This window comes from Mauremys mutica, unplaced genomic scaffold (genome assembly GCF_020497125.1).
Source record: "Mauremys mutica isolate MM-2020 ecotype Southern unplaced genomic scaffold, ASM2049712v1 Super-Scaffold_100301, whole genome shotgun sequence".
NCBI classification, from domain to species: domain Eukaryota; kingdom Metazoa; phylum Chordata; order Testudines; family Geoemydidae; genus Mauremys; species Mauremys mutica.
Window position 1 is genome coordinate 114,067 of NW_025423308.1, and position 6,000 is coordinate 120,066.

The window sequence follows — 6,000 nt, forward strand, 5'->3', positions numbered from 1 at the left end:
CCTGCGATAACCCCAACCCCTGCATGACAGAGGGTAGTGAAATGAGCTGAGAAAAAGCCTTAGCATCAGCACGGGAAAGCTAGAGGATCTGGGCCAGTCACCTTTTGAAGCCTTGTGGCTTGGTCCTCCTCTGCCTTGGAGGTTGGCCTATGGCAGCCAGCTCTTCCTGCTGCCTCATCTGCGTGACTTGCCAAAGGAGGAAGTGAGACAGGAATGGGGCAAAAGAGGAAAGTCGAGCTGAGGAAGGCAGGGCAGAAGCTAAGTGCCTCAGTGCAGCTAAGTGGGGTTTAGTAGAGCGTCACCAGTCATTCTGCAAAGCCTGGGGAGGTGCAGTTGGCTGCTGGGAGGCAGAATCCTGTGCCTGCCTCTTGGCTTCCGGGTGCCTCCCCTCCCGGGTCTATTACAGGAGTGGGTGGGTGGGGTCTTTTGGCCTGCAAGGTGCAGCAGATCGGACTAGATGATCACATTGGTCCCTTCTGACCTTGAAGGCTCTGAGTCTAAAAGGGAGAGGGAAGTAAAGGGAAAAAAATAAAAAATAAACCAAATGTTGTAATACCAGGATGACTCCACCTGCTCATTGTATAGTCCTGCCCCTTTCTTCCCTCCATTGTGTGTTGAATGACCTGCAGGACATTGATTCTCTCCTTCCATTGCTAAACTGATACAATGTGACTGAAATTAAACCAATTCCCAGCAGCAAAAACATCACATCGCTGCATTGGCTGGGAATTGAACCCACGTCAACTGCTTGGAAGGCAGCTATGCTCACCACTATACCACCAATGCATCTGACAAAAGTGCTGCTTATGCTTGCCCAATGAGGCTAGAGCAGAATTGAGGCGTTTTACTACCTGTTAAAATGTACTGGAGTCTCATCACTAAAAAAAAAACCTACCTCTATCTCCACCTGGGTTTGAACCATCAGCCTCTCAATTAGGTCACCAAAGTGGTTAATCACAGACACAGGTAACTACCCTACTTCCCAAGCTTGTCTATGAAGCACCTACAGGGGCACACCTGGCTAGTGAGGGAGGCACACAGCTGGGGTTATGAGTTCAGGTCTCACCCAAAGCATCCGTTTTCAGTAGCCATGGAGCTTCCCCCACTCACTTTGTCTAATTCACATGGAAAGTGCCATACCACGGTGATGAGAGCAAATTCTAAACTCTGAAATGTGGAGGTGGCCCATAGACTGGGATAAGGGGTTTGAAGAGAAAAAGCTCTAAGGATATAAAACCAGTCTCCACGGGCAGGTACGGTACAACGCCTCAACAGGGAGCCATTTGGGGGAGGGGGTTTCACGTCCTCTGTTCAATGTCCTGAGAGGTATTTTAAGATGAAGGTAACACCATGGCTAACAGTTGACTGGCACGTCCTGGGTTAAAGAAAGGAAGGGACTTGGGTTAATAGTCGGAAGATTTGTGTTACCGTCACTGTCTGACCCCCCTTCAGTGCAGAGGTTTGTACGTTGCTGGGTGGAACGCACAGACTCCTGGAGAGCAGGGGCAGCTGTTTCCATGGCAGAGAGCCTGGCACTTAGGAGACTTTCTTGACTTGCTGTTTTGAAGCAATTCAATAAAATAACGGTGGAGCTACAATGTCCGGTTCAAAATATCAGCCCCACCCCAGTGCAAAAATGCTATTTGAGGATCTAAACAGGAGGCTTCCGGCTCTAGGACACCTGACCAGAGAGCTCAGAGTGGGCTGTAAGAGCTGCTGACTCTGAGGGTCCTGGGCTAAATCCACTTGCAGGTGGAAGTGTTTTGATTTATTTGATGGATAATGAGCACCAGCTACCAGGGGAGAAACCCTGTGAACTTGCTGCCACTCCAGCTGCTGCCCCGGCAGGGGGGAGCCCCAGTGGGCCTGCTGCTGCTCCGGCCACCCCAGGAGTGCTGCCGGGGGCCACCGAGCTGCGGCTGCTCCTGCTGCCCGCGGAACCACAGGAGGGAGATGATTTTTTGACAGTGACAGACGCCTCGTCCTAAAGGCCTTTGTCTGCCCCCTTCTAGTGACTGTTTGGCACAGGAATGCAGCCCTCACTCCTGGGTCTCTCCTGTGGAAATAATGTTTCTGTGCAAAACACCAAAGCTTTTGACAGAAAGGAAGAAAAGGAAATGGCCACACGATGGGACTAGGACATAAGGAATGAAACACAAGATGCTTCTCCCATGTGCATTGACTTTGAACCTTGTTGTTTGCGGTGTTGTCTCTCATGTCCTGGGACCAACATGGATACAACAAGGGGGAGGAGGTCACATAATATCTTCTAAAGGACCAAGGAAGGGAGTATTATTTACTCCTTCTCTAAAACACAAGAACTATGAGGCGTCACCACATGAAATGAATAAGCTGCAGGTTTGAAATGAACACACTTCCCTCAATCTGCTGGCAATGCTTCTACTAACGCAGCCCAATCTGCTGTTAGCCTTCTTGGCAACAAGGGGACTGTTGACTCATATCCAGCTTCTCATCCACTGTAATCCCCAGGTCCTTTTCTGCAGAATTGCTGCTTAGCCAGTCGGTCCCCAAGCTGTAGCAGTGCAGGGGATTCTTCCTTCCTAAGTGCAGGACTCTGCACTTCTCCTTGTTGAACCTCCTCAGATTTCTTTTGGCCCAATCCTCCAATTTGTCTAGGTCACTCTGGACCCAAACCCTGTCCTCCAGCGCTTGGATTCTTTACATGCTTTCACAGAGTGAAGAGCACATGTTCCATGATTTCATATGGCAGAGTTTTATGCTATAAGGGAGCTTTCCCTGTGTGAATTTGACAGGTGAATCAACATAGAGACATATTGTGACCCTTCTCAGGGAGCTGAGGGCTGAGAGTTTCCTTGTTGCCACCTTCCACTAGGAAGAGGGAGTTTTGCATTTGGCAGCTGGATGTTAGTGACCAAACTCACCCAGCCCGTCAGGCACTCAAGGACCCTCCTCTGAGCTACAGCAGCCACCCTAACCCCTGAGTTCCTTCAATGTGTCCCCCTCTGGGGTCCAGCCCGGATCACCAGATACTCAGAGAAATCCCAGATCCTCTCTGCCCAAAGCAATGGTATATCCCAGGTTACTAGTTTTACTGTGGACCACTGCTACTGTATCTCACACCGCACTTGAGTATAGTTTATCAAACAAGCAGAAATTTATTTAACAACCGATAGAGATTTAAACAAACAAATGTGAGCGATGGAAAACTAACTGTTACCAACTAAACAAAATCAGAAAATGTCACACCTACACTTCTTAATAGTTAGCTTTCCTATCTAAGTAGAGTTTTCACCTCACAATTCAGTCAATTTCACTGATTGCTAGTCCCTAGGCGCCATGGCCCTGCCTTTCATGAAGCATCACTGGTCGTTAGGAATCTCCTTGGTGAATGGACCCAGAGTGTTTTTCTCCACCCTGTTATGAACTGAATCAGTCTTTTGTCTTTATTCACAGAAAGGATGATCTCCTCATTCTCATATTGTCCTTGTCACTTCCCACAGGGTTTTGATGTCTATAATTTGTCTTTGATGCTTTTCCATTGGGCTTTTCTAGGTTGGTGCAGAGGCTGACAATGGAGCAATACATCACATAACTGGCTAGCAAGGGAGAGGTGCCAATTCCCGTCCCACTGGAATGGGCCGTCCCCAACAAGACCTATGATTGGGGTGACTCACTTTCACAACAATAACATATGGGCATAATTTTCCATGTACTTACATTACCCCTTAACTATGACTTCTTGGACACACCTCTCGCAGTGAGTAGGAGTATCAATAATTTACAAGCTTTCAGTAGAGATCTCACTGCTATGCTTCCGTGGATAACTATCATAAAAGCAGTGTATTAGGTGTGGGGAGTTTTTCAGGTCTGACACAGGAGTTGCTTGTGAAGAACAGTGACCCCCTTTGCCAATTGGCACCAATGAGCTTTTGTCACAGATGCACTGAGCTATACCGTCACCCCCCTGATAGAACAGAAAGGCCAGCACAAAAAACAGAGAGAGGAACAATAAGATACTAAAATGACAATGGCTGGCCTCAGCCCTCCATACGAGTAACTTTCTCACATATAGGGAGATGGGTCAAAATTGGAATTGATGTTAAGGCTGTGTCTACACTTCAAACACTGGAAATATTCTTCTGACAACCTAACACTGCCTACACTGGGGCTCAGGTCACATTAACTACTTCTCTCAGTGGAGAGGACTTTTCACACCCCTGAGAGATGTGGCTATGCCAACACAGCTTTTCTACATCGACCAGCCTTTAGCTGGCTTATTGACCTGAAAGGCAATGGATTTCGGTCTTGTTCTTTATATTGATGGCTGAATGAGTGCAGCTGTCCTACCTGCTTGGACACATCCTGTGACAGATGTCAGGCCTTTCCTTTGCAAATTAGAGAAGTGGGGAAGACAGTGACCCTTACAGTCTAAGTGGGTAAAAACTTATACAACTTATCTCCTCAAGTAGCTTTCCTTTGAATAGAAATTGACTTTGAAACTAAGCAAAAAAAATTCTATTTGAAAACACAAAATATTAAAATCGATACTTGGCCAATATTCCCTCTTATACACACTCTCTCACACACATTCTCCCACCCCAACCTTTTTGACCAGAACTCCTTACACTACAGGGGGTAAATTAAATCAAATTAACTTTTCAAGATTAGCCATCATTTCCTGTACGACTAACAAAACAAAAAAAACAAGACAACTTTCAGTTTTCCAAAATACTTCAGATTATCACACATTTAGTCTCTTCTTCTTTAACTAATAACTTAACCAATAATCTCATTTTAATAGCTAACAAAAACCTATTCAAAGTTCACAAATTCTTATCATATATGTTAGTTTTCTTTTAATGCCCATTGCCAACAACTGAACCTTGGCTCAAGCTGTGGTTTGTCCCAACCACTTCTGTGAGTTCAGATATCTCAGGATCTTCTGCAGTATGTGTTGGTGGAAGGGATCTCCTATGAGGGAATCTTTGCATCATGAGGAAAAATGCCTCTCGTGTCACACTTTTAATCTTTCAAAGTGAGACGAAGATAGAGGAAGAAGTGATGAGTAAAATGCATAAAACACAAGAGAGAACTGTTCCTTGGTCTGGCCACCACTAAAGGTACATTGTATTGGTTAACTATATTACTCCGATGTCGTGAAAAATCCCACACACCACTGACAGGACAAAGTGTTATTTCACTGAAAAGAGTTACACACGCCAACTAACCCTCCCTTGATGTAGAATAGCTATAACATCAATCAAGCAGAAAATCTTCATCCTGCCAAAGAGAGCCCGCGACTGCCCAAGATCTTATGCTTGCGCGTGACTTTGCAGACTCAATCAAGAGGATCCGGATGGCGGAGAACTATCTCTCCCATTGGCTCGAAAGCCGTCTGATAAAATCTCAAGCAGACGTCTGCACAAGTGCAGCGCAGACTTCAACAAATTGTGTAGCAGGCTGACACCCCAACCATCAGCTTTTATTGTGTAAATCCATTAGTGCATCAGACCCACAAAAACCATAGAATCAGAACTTCTAACATGCGAGTATCCAGAATCTGAAATTGGAGCCTGAATTACATTCATTGCCCTCTCATTGGTTACGTATCATTTCTACCAGCCTTGAAGTCTCTTGTTACCCGCAATCAGGCAGCCAGTTTGGGATCCACGGGGAAGGAATGTCCTTTGAACAACTCTCTCTTTGGATCCAAATTGTGAAGGATGATTGGTTCTCAATGTAACCTGGCATCCTTTGGAACTGATAATCAGTGACACTGAACTAGGAAATGGAGTTGTACAAACAATTTTCCTTGGGTCATTGGTCACCCATAGCTTTCCTTTACTGGGGTGGAAACCAAGAACTGGGTGTGTACTCTTTCAGCCACAGCTCTTTCCAAATCCTTGGCCTTTGGGTAAGGTAAATTTACACTTCTCCGAAGTAAGAATCCTTTACAAAACCACTCCAAATCTCAGCAGTGGGTTATTGATGCTTACCAAAACATGGAGGCTTACCAAA

General features: G+C 45.8%; 1 non-coding gene across 1 annotated transcript; it reads right to left on the bottom strand.

The window, feature by feature from the left end:
- Window positions 1–714: 714 nt before the first annotated feature.
- Window positions 715–786, bottom strand: TRNAG-UCC. The gene has a single exon. It is a non-coding gene; the product is annotated as a tRNA-Gly (tRNA).
- Between the last annotated feature and the right edge of the window lie 5,214 nt (window positions 787–6,000).